Here is a 17,225-nt window from a genome sequence, read left to right as displayed (position 1 = left end):
TCTGAACCACAATTCCAGTGGGTCAGAAGTTCACATACACTATGTTGACTGTGCCTTTAAACAGCTTGGAAAATTTCAGAAAATTATGTCATGGCTTTAGAAGCCTCTGATTGGCTAATTGACATAATTTGAGTCAATTGTAGATGTACCTGTGGATGTATTTCAAAGCCTACCTTCAAACTCAGTGCCTCTTTGCTTGACCTCATGGGAAAATCAAAAGAAATCAGCCAAGAGATCAGAAAAAAAATTGTAGACCTCCACAAGTCTGGTTCATCCTTGGGAGCAATTTGCAAATGCCTGAAGGTACCACGTTCATGTGTACAAACAATAGTACGCAAGTATAAACACCATGGGACCACGCAGCCGTCACACCACTCAGGACAGAGACGCGTTCTGTCTCCTAGAAATGAACGAACTTTGGTGCGGAAAGTGCAAATCAATCCCAGAACAACAGCAAAGGACCTTGTGAAGATGCTGGAGGAAACAGGTATAGAAGTATCTATATCCACAGTAAAACAAGTCATATATCGACTTAACCTGAAAGGCCGCTCATCAAGGAAGAAGCCACCGCTCCAAAACCACCATAAAAAAGTCAGACTACGGTTTGCAACTACCCATGGGGACAAAGATCATACTTTTTGGAGAATTGTCCTTTGGTCTGATGAAACAAAAATAGAACTGTTTGTAGGAAAAAGGGGGACGCTTGCAACACCATCCCAACCGTGAAGCACGGGTGTGGCAGCATCATGTTGTGGGGGTGCTTTGCTGCAGGAGGGACTGGTGCACTTCTCAAAATTGATGGCATTATGAGGTAGGAAAATGATGTGAATATATTGAAGCAACATCTCAAGACATCAGTCAGGAAGTAAAGCTTGGTTGCAAATGGGTCTTCCAAATGGACAATGACCCCAAGAATACTTCCAAAGTTGTGGCAAAATGGCTTAAGGACAACAAAGTCAAGGTATTGGAGTGGCCAACACAAAGCCCTGACCTCAATCCTATAGAAGATTTGTGGGCAGAACTGAAAAAGCGTGTGCTAGCAAGGAGGCCTGCAAACCTGACTCAGTTACACCAGCTCTGTCAGGAGGAATGGGCCAAAACTCACCCAATTTGTTGTGGGAAGCTTGTGGAAGGCTACCTGAAACGTTTGACCCAAGTTAAACAATTTAAAGGCAATACAACCAAATACTATTTGAGTGTATGTAAACTTCTGACCCACTTGGAATGTGATGAAATAAATAAAAGCTGAGATAAATCATTCTCTCTGCTATTATTCTGACATTTCACATTCTTAAAATCAAGTGGTAATCCTATCTGACCTAAGACAGGGAATTTTTACTAGGATTATATGTCAGGAATTGTGAAAAACTGAGTTTAAAAAATGTATTTGGCTAAGGTGTATGTAAACTTCCGACTTCAACTGTATGTACAGTGGGGCAAAAAAGTATTTAGTCAGCCACCAATTGAAGCCTGTAATTTTCATCATAGGTACACTTCAACTATGACAGACAAAATGAGATTTTTTTTCCTCCAGAAAATCAGATTGTAGGATTTTTAATGAATTTATTTGCAAATTATGGTGGAAAATAAGTATTTGGTCAATAACAAAAGTTTATCTCAATACTTTGTTATATACACTTTGTCGGCAATGACAGAGGTCAAACGTTTTCTGTAAGTCTTCACAAGGTTTTCACACACTGTTGCTGGTATTTTGGCCCATTCCTCCATGCAGATCTCCTCTAGAGCAGTGATGTTTTGGGGCTGTTGCTGGGTAACACAGACTTTCAACTCCCTCCAAAGATTTTCTATGGGGTTGAGATCTGGAGACTAGCTAGGCCACTCCAGGACCTTGAAATGCTTCTTACGAAGCCACTCCTTCGTTGCCTGGGCGGTGTGTTTGGGATCATTGTCATGCTGAAAGACCCAGCCACATTTCATCTTCAATGCCCTTGCTGATGGTAGGCTTTGTTACTTTGGTCCCAGCTCTCTGCAGGTCATTCACTAGGTCCCCCCGTGTGGTTCTGGGATTTTTGCTCACCGTTCTTGTGATCATTTTGACCCCACGGGGTGAGATCTTGCGTGGAGCCCCAGATCGAGGGAGATTATCAGTAGTCTTGTATGTCTTCCATTTCCTAATAATTGCTCCCACAGTTGATTTCTTCAAACCAAGCTGCTTACCTATTGCAGATTCAGTCTTCCCAGACTGGTGCAGGTCTACAATTTTGTTTCTGGTGTCCTTTGACAGCTCTTTCGTCTTGGCCATTTTGGAGTGTGACTGTTTGAGGTTGTGGTTAATTTTACACTGATAACAAGTTCAAATAGGTGCCATTAATACAGGTAACGAGTGGAGGACAGAAAGAATATGTTACAGGTCTGTGAGAGCCAGAAATCTTCCTTGTTTGTAGGTGACCAAATACTTATTTTCCACAATAATTTGCAAATAAATTCATTAAAAATCCTACAATGTGATTTTCTGGATTTTTTTTCTTCTCATTTTGTCTGTCTTTTTAAGTGGGAGAACTTGCACAATTGGTGGCTGACTAAATACTTTTTTGCCCCACTGTATATACACTGCTCAAAAAAATAAAGGGAACACTTAAACAACACAATGTAACTCCAAGTCAATCACACTTCTGTGAAATCAAACTGTCCACTTGGGAAGCAACACTGATTGACAATACATTTCGCATGCTGTTGTGCAAATGGAATAGACAACAGGTGGAAATTATAGGCATTTAGCAAGACACCCCCAATAAAAGAGTGGTTCTGCAGGTGGTGACCACAGACCACTTCTCAGTTCCTATGCTTCCTGGCTGATGTTTTGGTCACTTTTGAATGCTGGCGGTGCTTTCACTCTAGTGGTAGCATGAGACGGAGTCTTACAACCCACACAAGTGGCTCAGGTAGTGCAGCTAAAATGTGATTTTTTTAGGTTACAAATAGACGTCTATGTTTGGTTCAGATTTTGTTGGGTCTGGGCCACCCTTGATTTGGCCCAAACATAAACACCTATAAATTATGTTTTTTCAACTTGGATTCAGAACCAAAAATTTGCCTGATTCAACATCTGGAAAATACATATTTTCAACTTATGGAAAATACATGTTTTCACAACCGGAAAATAAGTATTTTGAACTTTCATTCAGAACCGAATGACCGGGTAAACACCCTGTGCAACCAGTTCTGTTAATCATATGATCATATGATCATCTCGACTGCAATCATATTACTAGATGGGATACACCTGATCCAGCTAATTTAGGTTACAATGAAGCTGAGTAATTGAAACCTGATTTCAACTTCCCGAAAATAAGTCTTTTTCAACATCCGGAAAGAAGCCTTTTCAACGATGTGGAAAATATGTATTTTAAAAGTACAGTACGGAAAATAGGCCTTTCATTCCAAACCTAAATTGAACCTAACTTTTTCAGTTTGATTACTGGGACTATTCTAATTTAGCAGGGGCTGCAGTTTTTGGCCTCACCTAGGGCGGCAGAACGGCAAGGACCGACCCTGGATGTAGCCTATAGCCTAAGTTAGAAGCTTATGCATATTAGCCCATAATTAATAAGCTCAATGTTAGGCTTAATACTGCAGTGAATATATCCAGTCAATTTACACAGCGAAAGAAAATCATAGGTAGCCTAGACTATGTGCACTCCAAAGCTACCCTATTGTTTAAGTTTTTTAGGGACAAGAAATCATCCTACCTAGGCTACAACAACATAATGTAATGAAGAATGTTATTGTTTTCAAGTGAGTACAAAACTCTAGTCTAGACTATAAACTGCAGTGAAAAGTCTACCCTATGTCATTTGAATAACCGCTCAAAAGCCTGTTTATTTTGTCAGGATGTATTGAATTTGGTTAAAAGGACAGTGAATTTCTTAATACTTTGAAAACGTCTTACCAAGCTCCTGTGTGTATCACACACACAGTTTTTTCTCTTAGCGATTATTCTGAACATTAAAAACGTGTAACCACATTAAGTCTAAGCCTATTGGTGACAGTCATTTACTTTGTGTTATTCTGTAATGTATCTCATGTACACTGTAATTGTTTGAGTGTTACTTATTTTGTGACTAACAAATTATATTAGTTGAACTGGGTAAATGCATTCCTCATTTTACAGGGTAATTATTTGATTGACTATATACTTATAATTTAGTAGGTCTATTGGAAGTTGTTATATACACTGTACACATAGCACATGCTTAGGAACTACCTTGACATCCCTGATCTGCTTGCCTCAATAAATGATTGCTAGAACATTGGTCGCCAGGATTAGGTATTTGTATCTAGTCTCTTAATAATTGCATAACGGTGCAATTTAGGCACATGTTCATTATAGTCATACTGCCAGTTGATGTAAGGCTCGCTACCTTGACTAGATACCTCCGGAGACGCACAGGGCATGTTGTATTTATTCACATAATAATGGAGTCAGATTGATAAATGTTATTATTATATTCAAAATAATTTTCACATAATGGTTGGAAAATGTCCATCCCTTACAGAGGAAGGCCCTAACAATTGTCAAAGATTCCAGCCATCATAGACTGTTCTCTCTGCTACCGCACGGCAAGCGGTACCAGAGCTCCAAATCTGGGACCAAAAGGCTCCTGAACAGCTTCTACCTCCAAACCATAAGACTGCTGAAGTGTTAATCAAAAGGCTACCCAGACTATTTGCATTGACCCCCTTTTCTTTGCACTGGCTCTGTGCACAGTCACTGGACTCTCTCTACCCACACACACTCACACAATTCCTTCAGAAAGAATTCACACCCAGCCTGAATTTAAAAGGGATTCAATTGAGATGTTTAGTCACTGACCTACACACAATACCCTATAATGTAATGTTTATTAATACCCTATAATGTAATGTTTATTTTTTATTTTTACATTTGACAAATTAATACAAATTAAAAGCTGAAATGTCAAGTCAATAACTATGTATCAATACACCCAATCACTATAAAAATACAGATGTCCTTCTTAACTCAGTTGCCGGGGAGAAAGGAATGATCAGGGATTTCACCATGAGGCCAATGGCGACTTTAAAACAGTTAGAGTTTAATGGCTGTGAAAGGAGAAAACTGAGGATGGATCAACAACATTGTAGTTAATCCACAATACCAACCTAATTGGTGGCTGCATCATGTTATGTGTATGCCTGTAATCGGGGAATGGAGCTAAGCACAGGAAAAATCCTAGAGAAAAACCTGGTTCAGTCTGCTTTCCACCTACACACTGGGAGATGAATTCACCTTTCAGCAGGACAATAACCTAAAACACAAGGCCAAATCTAAACTGGAGGTGTTAACCAAGAAGACAAAGGTGCTTCTACAAAGTATTGACTCACGGGTGTGAATACTTATCTAAATTCGATATTTCTGTGTTTAATTTAATACATTTGCAAAAATGTCTAAAAATATGTTTTCGCTTTGTCAATATGGGGTATTGGTGTGTACAGTAGATGGGTGATCTGTGTAATCAATTTTAAATTCAGGCAATAACACAACGAAATGTAGAATAGGTCAAGGGGTATGAATACTTTCTGAATTCACAGTAGCACACTGACACACACACACAACATATGCTCACACATACAAAACACACATGCATGTTGACGCCACACACACACACTTTCACACGCTTCACATACGCTGCTGCTACTCTGTTTATTATCTATCCTATTTGTCTTGTCACTCTTACCCCGACCTACATGTACATATTACCTCAATTTCCTCAACTATTTTGTACCCCTGAACATTCACTCGGTACATGTACTCCTTGTATATAGCACCATTATTGTTATTTTATTGTGTTACTATTTCCTTTAAAAAAATGTATTTGCTAATCTTTTCTAATTTTTAACTGCATTGATGGGGAAGCATTTCATGGTAAAGTCTACACCTGTTGTATTTGGGGCATGTGACAATACAATTGGATTTGATGATCAATGTATCTTGTTATGGAAACATTTGGGAGATAAAAGATTGTTCAATAATTCTCCTAAGCATTATGATACAAGAAGCTAATAGGTTTATACATGATCCTGTTATCATTGTTTCACATACCAGTATCCTCATCAGCAGTGACTTATGACAAAACAGACAAAAGTAAAAGAAAATTCTGACAAAATAAACATTCACACTCAATTCACTCTTTTGTAAGATGTGCTCTAAAATAAGAGGAGGCAGCAATTCAATGATGTTTACCCTAAATATAATCTGAACTAACAATTTATTGTGATTTATATAAGCAGTTCTTCAATATTTATGAATGTTCTAACACTAGGGAAAAACACTAGCCTATGTTTGACATATAGATTTACAGTACTTAATCTTACAAACCTTGTCAGCTGGAGCGAGAGTCCTCTAGACTATGTGTAAATCCAGAAGGTGCGTCTGGTCAGTCCAGTCAAGACGTTTCCCCACAGTGTTCCTCTACCCTGTGGTCGGCACCAACTCACTCTCTTAAAGGAGGAAGGAGTCCATAATGGAAGTGATGTCACTGCATCTGTGCACTTCTTTTCTTCCATTTTGTTTTACATCTCATATTCAAACAAGATCACGTGAGTGTGACATATGAAAACACTTGAAATTATCTGGTTTGTCTTGTTGACCACTTCGGTCGAGCTTTAAATGATGTGCAGCTTATAAAGGCTTCATAAAGCCTTTATTAACTCTAGCAAACATTTAGCTAGCTAGCAGGTTCAACTAAATAAAAATCCCCCTAGATCGTCCATAAATTGTTGAAATTCTGGATGCCCAGATAGACACAAACAATGACCAGAAACTGCTATGTGGGGAATCGTAAGGGATTTGTTTTTGCTAGTTTCATCTCGTTCTTGATAGCTTGTCTTGTTTTGAGGTGTTTTGACGTATTTCATGTGGCTAAAATATGCTAGCTAGCTAACCAACAACTGTAACGATGTATTTGAGAGAAAATAAGTGCTCATTGTGCAAATGTATTTATGTTGTCAATAAACATTGGAGACGATATATAGTTTATGCCGACAATTTAAAGCCGAAATCAAACAATGCTTTTTTTATGCGCGTGAATGAGTGTTCACACTGGAATTAGAATGTACGGTATTGAAAGAGGGAAAACAGACCCGCCGTGAGAGTCAAAACCGCCAACGGCGTCATGTGCGTCAAATTAGAAAGCAAGTACATTTTTTCTTGCGTCTATGCAAAGCAAAGATGGTAAAGTGAGCGGATAAATTCTAATAAAAAATTTACTCTAGGGTGTAGATGAGCTTTAATATTGCAGATGGTTTGTGGCTTCCATCAATGTAATGGTCTGCATCATTTCCAATCTCCCATATATATTTTTTGTGTGCATATAAATGTATATATATGTATATAGTACCAGTCAAATGTTTGATGCACCTACATTACTTATTCAAGGGTTTTTCTTTTCTTTTTTACTATTTTCTACATTGAAGAATAATGAAGACAATAGTGAAGACATCAAAACTGTAAAATAACACATATGGAATCATGTAATAACCATAAAAATGCTAAACAAATCAAAATATATTTTAGATTGTAGATTCTTCAATAGATTCTTTCAAGCCTTTGCCTTGATGGCAGCTTTGCCCACTCTTGACATTCTCTCAACCAGCTTCACCTTCAATGCTTTTTCAGCAGTCTTGAAGGAGTTCCCACATATGCTGAGCACTTGTTGCCTGATTTTCCTTCGCTCTGCAGTACAACTCATCACAAACCATTTCAATTGGGTGAGGTCGGGTGATTGTGGAGGCCAGGTCATCTGATGCAGCACTTCATCACTCTCCTTCTTAGTCAAATAGCCCTTACACAGCCTGGAGGTGTGTTGAGTCATTGTCCTGTTGAAAACAAATGATTGTCCGACTAAGCGCAAACCACATGTGATGGCGTATGACTGCAGAATGCTGTGGTAGCCATGCTGGTTAAGTGTGCCTTGAATTCTAAATAAATCACTGACAGTGTCACCTTCAAAGCACCATCACACCTCCTCCATGCTTCACTGTGGGAACCGCACATGCGGAAATCAATCATTCACCTACTCATCAGACCAAAGGACAGATTTCCACCGGTCTAATGTCCATTGCTCGTGTTTCTTGGCCCAAGCAAGTCTTCTTTTTATTGGTGTCCTTTAATAGTGGTTTCTTTGCTGCAATTCGACCATGAAGGCCTGATTCACATAGTCTCCTCTTAACCTCTTGAAACTAGGGGGCACTATTTTTATTTTTGGAAAAGAACGTTCCCAAAGTAAACTGCCTATTTCTCAGGACCAGATGCTAGAATATGCATAAAATTGACAGCTTAGGATAGAAAACACTCTAAAGCTTCCAAAACTGTAAAAATATTGTCTGTGAGTATAACAGAACTGATATTGCAGGCGAAATCCTGAGAAAAATTAAATCAGGAAGTGACCCTTATTTTGAAACCCCTGTCTTTCTATGCATCCCTATTGCCCATTGAAAGGGATATCAACCAGATTCATTTTTCTACGTCTTCCCTAAGGTGTCTACAGCCTTTAGACGTAGTTTCACGCCTTTATGTTGAAGAATGAGCGTAAACGAACACATTGTGTAAGTGGCCAGCTGAAAATACTTATTTTCCACCATAATTTGCAAGTAAATTCATAAAAAATCCTACAATGTGATTTTCTGGATTTTTGTTCTCATTTTGTCTGTCATAGTTGAAGTGTACCTATGATTAAAATTACAGGCCTCTCTCATCTTTTTAAGTGGGAGAACTTGCACAATTGGTGGCTGACTAAATACTTTTTTGCCCCACATACATACATACATACATACATACTTTTTTAGAATATACCTTTATTATTCCCCGCAATCCCTACCACCCTACCCCCAATTGGAATAAACCAATAAACAATGCCACAGGCTTCTACCTTCAGTTTATACATATTTTACACATTTTACAGACACAATCTATTTTACAATAGTTATATTTTGTTTGTTTTTAGTCCATCCTCTATTTCTTATGTCCATCCAGTTTGATTTCTATTTGTAACTTGTGCTATTTCACAACATTTCTGAACCTACATACATTTTACAGACCCCGTATGTTTTACATTGGTTATCTTGTTATTAGTCCCACCCTTCAGCTCCATTTAAACCCTCCCATCTATCTCTTAACACCATCCATTTTGGATTTCTATTTGCCATATATTTTTCAATTGTGCTGTGATGTTTCACAAAAGTTCTGAACCTTTCTATTCTCATAGCTTCTACAGATTATAAATTAAAGATACATTTTTGCTAAAATAATTATTATATTATTGATTGATTGACTATGGCTTTTCAAATCACCCAGTATTGCAATCTGCAGCGTTAGTTCTAGGCAAATGTTGCAATTCTTCAGCCATTCCTGGACCTGTGACCAAAAACGAGCTACATATGGACAATAACAAAATAAACGATCTAATGACTCTGCCCCCTCACAGCAAAATCTGCAGAGCTGGGAAGATTGTATCCCCCATATATATATAACATATATATAACATTCTATTGGTTACAAGGATTTTGGTAGAACAGACATTTCCATATGTCCGTGTTAGCTGCATGTGTGACATAACTCCACCAGTCCTATTTATGATATCAACTAAAATTATACCTTTTTTAAACATTTAATCAAAACATTTTTTTGAAATCAATTAGTATATTTGAGTTTAACCACATGTCACGAATATTACCGAAGGTGACTCCCCTTCTTGTTCGGGTGGCGCTCGGCGGTCGTCGTCACCGGTCTACTAGCTATCGCCGATCCGTTGTTCTGTGTTCCTTTGGTTTTGTCTGATTGGTGTCACCTGTTTCTTGTTTGGTTGTTAGGGTAGGGTTATATATAGTTTGTTCAGCCCGCTTCTGTTACGTGCGGGCTTGTTAGTCTGTTGTGTTGTTTGAGTGTATTTTGTTTGTATTTGGGTTTCACGCTGTCCGTTTATATTTCTGATCATTTGTTTTTCTACTTTTGGTTCATGTTATGTTTCCGGGACATTAAAGCGTGTTTTTTCCCACATCTTTTGCTCTCTGCGCCTGACTCCACACCTCCTCACTCATTTATCGTAACAGAAGCCCGCACCACGATATGGAGTCAGCAGGAGCAGCGACCACTCCTCTTCCTACTATGGAGGAGAGAGTCCTTCATCACACGTCTATCCTCCATCGTCTAGGATCAGCGATGGATCAGATGATGGAAAGGATGGATCGTTGGGAGAGGAATGGTCTCCCTACTACCCCACCGACCCTCCCACCAGCAACTCTACCATCTCCCCCATCTGGATCCGGTTCCAGCGCTCTGCGCATTACGCCTCCGAGGGAGTACGATGGAGTAGCGACGTGGTGCCAGGGATTCCTGCTTCAACTAGACCTCTACCTGGCCACCGTTTGGCCGGCTCCCTCGGAGGAGGAGAGAGTGTGGGTTCTCATCACATGCCTTACCGGTAGAGCCCTGGAGTGGGCTAATGCGGTCTGGAACGGGCCCGCCTCAGCGAAGGACAATTACCCGGAGTTCACCCGCCGTTTCAGGGCCGTGTTCGATCACCCTCCAGAAGGTCGAGCGGCGGGTGAGAGATTGTTCCATCTCAGACAGGGGACGAGGAGCGCGCAGGACTTTGCGCTGGAGTTCCGGACCTTGGCCGCTGGAGCAGGGTGGAACGACAGGGCCCTGATAGACCATTACAGATGTAGCCTGAGAGAGGACGTCCGTAGGGAGCTGGCCTGTCGGGATACTACACTTAGCCTGGATGGACTGATAGACCTGTCGATCCGGTTGGACCATCTGCTAGCTGCTCGCGGATGTTCTGAAAGGGTCCTGTCAGTTCTACCTCCTGACCCTCCTGCTCCTATCCCGATGGAGCTAGGAGGGACCGTGTCTAGGGAGATCGGAGGAGGAAGCTCCTCCTGTACCAGTTGTGGCCGGAGAGGGCACGCGTCTGGTCGGTGCTGGAGGAATTCATCTGGGAATCGAGAGGGCAGGCAGAACACTCCTCGGTCACCCCAGGTGAGTAAGCACCACACTCTCCCAGAGTTTCCTGTTGGTCACATGTTCCTATTAATTTGTTTCCTTAATTATTCTCCTTCTCTCCAGCATAAGGCACTGGTAGATTCAGGCGCAGCTGGAAACTTTATAGATCGCGGACTCGCTCAGAGGTTGAGGATTGCGACAACGGTGGAGAGTCCAGACCAGGTTTCCACCGTGCGCATTCCAGCTGAGTATAACGATTTGGCTATCGTTTTCAGTAAAAAGAAGGCGACCCAATTACCACCCCATAGGCAGGGGGATCGCATGATAAACCTCCAGGGTAACGCTGCACTCCCCAGGAGTCATGTGTATCCTTTGTCCCAGGAGGAGACGGTGGCTATGGAAACTTATATCACCGAGGCTCTGGGACAGGGGTACATTCGGCCCTCCATGTCACCTGTCTCTTCGAGTTTCTTTTTGTGAAGAAAAAGATGGTGGTTTACGTCCGTGTATTGATTATAGAGGTCTAAATTCCATCACGGTGGGTTTTAGTTACCCACTACCTCTCATTGCTACGGCAGTGGAATCATTTCACGGAGCGCAGTTCTTCACTAAACTGGATCTCAGGAGTGCTTATAATCTGGTGCGTATTCGGGATGGAGATGAGTGGAAAACTGCATTTAGCACTACTTCTGGCCATTATGAGTACCTCATCATGCCATACGGTTTAAAGAATGCTCCAGCTATATTTCAATCCTTCGTGGATGAGATTCTCAGAGACCTGCACGGACAGGGTGTAGTGGTGTATATTGACGATATTTTGATCTACTCCGCTACACGCACTGCGCATGTATCTCTGGTGCGCAAGGTTCTTAGACGACTGTTAGAGCATGACCTGTATGTGAAGGCGGAGAAATGTGAGTTTTCCAAACAATCAGTTTCCTTCCTGGGTTATCGCATTTCCAGCTCTGGGTTGGTAATGGAGGGTGACCGCGTAAAGGCCGTACGTAATTGGCCGACTCCGACCACGGTAAAGGAGGTACAGCGGTTCTTGGGGTTTGCCAATTACTACCGGAGGTTTATCCGGGGTTTTGGTCAGGTAGCTGCCCCTATTACCTCACTGCTGAAGGGGGGGCCGGTGCGTTTACAGTGGTCAGCAGAGGCGAACGGAGCTTTTCATAAGTTGAAGGCGATGTTTACTGAGGCGCCGGTGTTGGCGCATCCGGACCCTTCTTTGGCGTTTATAGTAGAGGTGGACGCATCCGAGGCTGGGGTTGGAGCGGTGCTCTCACAGCGTTCGGGTGCGCCACCGAAGCTCCGCCCCTGTGCCTTTTTTTCGAAGAAACTCGGGCCAGCGGAGCGGAATTATCATGTGGGGGATAGGGAGTTGTTGGCTATGGTTAAGGCCCTGAAGGTGTGGAGACACTGGCTTGAGGGGGCTAAGCACCCTTTCCTTATCTGGACCGACCACCGTAACCTGGAGTATATCAGATCAGCTAGGAGACTGAATCCTCGTCAGGCAAGGTGGGCCATGTTTTTCACCAGATTTCGTTTCACTATCTCATATAGACCAGGTTCCCTCAACACTAAGGCCGACGCGCTGTCAAGACTCTATGACACTGAGGACAGGTCCATCGATCCTACTCCCATCATTCCGGCAGCTAAGCTGGTGGCACCAGTAGTATGGGATGTGGACGCGGACATCGAGCGGGCGCTAAGCGAGGAACCTGCGCCTCCACAGTGTCCGGAGGGTCGTAGGTACGTGCCTGTTCGTCAATTGATCAATTGATTGGATGGGCTCATTGTCTACCCTCGTCGGGTCACCCAGGTATTTTTAGGACAGTGCGAGGTCTTGAGAGGAAGTACTGGTGGCCCACTTTGAGGAGGGATGTGCGATTCTATGTTTCCTCCTGTTCGTTGTGCGCCCAGAGTAAGGCTCCTAGACACCTGCCAAGAGGTAAATTACAACCTCTTCCCGTTCCACAACGGCCGTGGACCCATCTATCGGTGGATTTTCTTACTGACCTTCCCCCTCTCAGGGTAACACAACGATCCTGGTCGTTGTGGATCGGTTCTCTAAGTCCTGCCGTCTTATCCCATTGCCCGGTCTCCCTACGGCCCTACAGACTGCGGAAGCTCTTTTCACCCATGTCTTCCGGCACTACGGGGTGCCCAAGGATATCGTTTCTGATCGGGGCCCCCAGTTTATCTCCCGTGTTTGGAGGGCATTTATGGAACGTCTGGGGGTCTCGGTCAGCCTGACCTCAGGGTATCACCCGGAGAGTAATGGGCAGGATAACACCACAATATTTCTTGTATTATTTGTTCTGTCTTCTCAGGTGGATTAAACTGAAATTGCAACCAACTTTCTAAGGCTTGGACTTGGCCTTTTACCAAATACGGTTACCTTCTTTATACCACCGATACCTTGTCACCACACAACTGATTGGCTCAATAAGGATTTTTTTTTCACAAATCAACTTTTTACAAGGCACACCTGTTAATAGAAATGCATTCCAGGTGACTACCTCATGAAGCTAGTTGAGAGAGTGCCAAGCTGTCATCAAGGCAAAGGGTGGCTACTTTGAAGAATCTCAAATATATAATATATATTTGTTTAACTCTTTTTGCTTACTAAATGATTCCGTATGTGTTATTTCATAGTTTTGATGTCTTCACTATTATTCTATAATGTAGAAAATAGTCCAAATAAAGAGAAACCCTTGAATGAGTAGGTGTGTCCAAATTTTTGACTGGTACTGTGTATTTTTTTGATACCTAAAGGGGCCCTAAAATTCTAAATCAAATAGCTAAATGATCTTTGGTATGACCATCATAAAACAATTCCTTGTGTTAGCTCAGGACTCACAAACATTTCCCAAACCCCATGCCCACTAACGTTGCTTCTCTGCATGGAGCGATCGATAGAGCAGCAGAATTCAATTGTCATAACCCTTCCCATTAATCTAATAATAAGGGCTCAGTTAATTCTGTAATGTTTAAGTATTACAGATTCCTCAATAGAAATGTAAAAGTGATTTCCGATTGAGCCGACATGCAGCGTTTACCGTGAACGCAGTCTCCGCTAAAGCGGGAACATTGCCTTTAAATTTCAATCAGGCTGTACAGCTGAACTTCTATGATGCGGATTGAATAGAGCCATAAGTGCTTTTCCACATGGAATTTGCGCTGTTCTTTATCCATGCATGGGCACCAAGCAGACTAAGACTAAATAGGTTTGATATTGACCCAAAGTAAAGTGATCTTGGTATTTCTCCGCCTCAATGCTGCTGCAGCACTTAGTGCAAATATAGCCATCAATTAACGTAACCACTGATTGTCTGGTAGTGGTCTCTAAGAAAACAATGATTTATGGGTGGGTTTAAAACAAATAAAAATGTCAGATGCCATTTATATAGATGGATGACCTATTGTGCCACCCAATACTTCTTGTTGAAGAAGCCCTTTCATTCTCTAGGGTACATGGAAAATGTGCAAATTAAAAGCTAGGGTCGACCTCTGCCCGATATCAGCTTAATGAGGAAGGATGAAAACGTGAGGGCGTTCAATACCAACTGGTATCAAAAGTGTAGTTGGTTAACCAAGCCGCCTGTATTGCTGGCCTTTCCTGCTTTTTGGAAAGTCTGCGCCTTGGTCGAAAGGTGGGTACAGTGACCTGAAGAACATCGATCATTCAGCTAAACTGCAAAAGAAATGTAGGGTGCATATAAATGCCCACATCAGATTCAAGTTTCTGGGAAAAAGCTGCTTCGATCATGACGAAGGTCTGCGTTTTCAAACTGCTACCAAGCTGCTTATCAACACCACGGCGTTTTTGGGCATGCAATCATTTGCTTTTAGAGGACATGACGAGAGGAAAAGCACTGACAACAAGGGCAATTACAAGGAGCTTGCAGAGGTAATTGTGCTTTACTTGCTGAACATATGGAACTTTCTACTGTCTTTTCTGGGATGTTGAAAACAATTCCGAATGATTTGATAGCTTCCATTGCATCATCCAATAAAAGTTGGATCAAAGAGAGAGGTTGACGCAGCGCATTTTTTTTTGTGTGCGCTCAAATAGACTTTCCACCTTCCTCCGGTATTTATTTAGCAAATATGATAACACACAATCACTCCGGACAGACGCAAGCAAAAACTCATGACATAAATGTTGCAGCAGCCTAGCCTACACCTAAACATTAGAAATCTGACATGCTGTATGGGATGAAAACAATACTATTTTTCAGTCTGATCAACTGTAGGCTATTAATAAGAGTAGCTGCATACAGCCTATGCGCCCCGTCTATCTGGTCAGGATAAACTAATTGGTAACATTATGTATTTATAGTCCATTTGTGTGTCAGGAGAAAATGTTAATGTGATCCAATTTAGTTTATATTCACAATTGGGCTGGCTAGGCTGCCTATACGTCCAGTATGATTAACTGGAATTAATCAATCAACATAATAGTGATGACATTTTTACAAGGCCTACAGTTGCATAGGCCTGCATGATGCAAACATGCATAAAGCAAGCTTAGTTAGCCCTGTGAGTTCTATTGCCTATCAGTTGTTGTCTGTGTCTGGTAAGAGGAAATCCCCCTCCTAATATAGTCTAAATATAATGTATATGAACAAATGTAAGGTAGCTGCAGTTTGACAGGGTTTTCATTTCACCCCCAGGGCCAGGAGTTTTTTTCAGGAGTTTTTTAAAACCATGTGACCAAACCTTTTTATAACTGATTAATCACTGTCATACCTTATAGGATCCAGTGTTTTCCTAGTTAGGTTAACATATAAGGAATAACTCCAGGGCCCATGGTGTAAAAATTGCCCCACCGCTCTGGGACCTATGGTGCCACCAGTCTGCTTGCAGATGTCAGTTATCGTCAGGTATGTGAATGATCATGGCTTTATTCAGGAACGTTTCTTGGGCTACTTTGATGTGTCAAGTGGGCGAGATGCGTAGTCTGTGTTTGACTTTATGAATTTTGAGATGTCTGAGTTTAACTTCATAGAGAAACTCGTTGTCCAAACTTACATTCCATTACAGCTGCACCATTGTATCTGCTATTTGTATTTACAGCTAACTCCCCTCCTGTTCCCTGATTTAAGAGGTGATGACTACTCCACTCCACTACCATTGTCAACTTTCTCCTTACATTAACTGAAGCCACGTCTCATGTGCCGTTATCAATTTTCTCTCATTACTGTATGTAGAGTCAATCACAAACACAATCACATTATTACACATCAATGATTTTCCTCCTTGCTTGGACTAACTCATTCTTAGCTCTTTCGTCTAACTGTGTTATTGTTTTTTGTCTTCTCAGTCAAATCCTGTCCGGCACTTGTCAAGCCTCTGAACACCTCAGCTCATGCCTCAGCTCATGCCCCATACCCTCATTCAATCACTGCTGTGATCCCTTTCCACCACTGTGTAAGTTACCCTCTCATTCCCATTCCCCATAATATTGTACTATGAATGTCTTTATTAAATGCTTTAGGTTAAAAATCATTTGTCTTTGACGATTTTTGAAACACAATTTCTCATCCTAGTGCATTCTGAGCCTATACCGTGGGTCGCCCATCCTCCTCAATTATTCAAGTCACCAGTCTCCAATGGTCTTCACTATTATTCTACAATGTAGAAAATAGTAAAAATAAAGAAAATTCCTTGAATGAGTAGGTGTGTCCAAACTTTGACTATTTACACATTTTTCCATATGTGATTGTTATTCAATGGGCTAAAAGTAGTAATCCAGGATTCAACAAAAAATAGACCATGCATATATAGGCCAAGGGTTTCAAGCTTTGGTTGATTTCAAATGGAATCTACAAATTCATAAAAAATATCAAAAATGTGTTACGGTTTTCTAGGTGTGAAGGAGAGTCGGACCAAAATGCAGCGTGTAGATTGCGATCCATGTTTAATCAAACAAACGTAACACGAATACACACAAAACAATAAACGTAACGAAAACCGAAACAGCCTATACTTGTGTCAACTAACACTGCGACAGGAACAAAGACACTAAGGACAAACTCAAAGAATATGGCTGCCTAAATATGGTTCCCAATCAGAGACAACGATAAACACCTGCCTCTGATTGAGAACCACTCCAGACAGCCATAGACTTTGCTAGATAACCCCACTAGCTACAATCCCAATACACACACACCAAAACCCCAAGACAAAACACACCACAATGCAAAAACCCCATGCCACACCCTGGCCTGAC

General features: G+C 41.5%; 1 long non-coding RNA gene across 1 annotated transcript; it reads left to right on the top strand.

The window, feature by feature from the left end:
• The first annotated feature begins 14,065 nt into the window (after positions 1-14,065).
• LOC121847818 lies at positions 14,066-16,617 on the top strand. Its single transcript, XR_006084682.1, has 5 exons — positions 14,066-14,900; positions 15,750-15,876; positions 16,070-16,100; positions 16,317-16,423; positions 16,543-16,617. It is a non-coding gene; the product is annotated as an uncharacterized LOC121847818 (long non-coding RNA).
• Positions 16,618-17,225: the final 608 nt, after the last annotated feature.

This window comes from Oncorhynchus tshawytscha, linkage group LG11 (genome assembly GCF_018296145.1).
Source record: "Oncorhynchus tshawytscha isolate Ot180627B linkage group LG11, Otsh_v2.0, whole genome shotgun sequence".
Taxonomy (NCBI): Eukaryota; Metazoa; Chordata; class Actinopteri; order Salmoniformes; family Salmonidae; genus Oncorhynchus; species Oncorhynchus tshawytscha.
The sequence above is the reverse complement of the archived record's forward strand: the minus strand, read 5'-3'. Positions and strand labels throughout refer to the sequence as shown.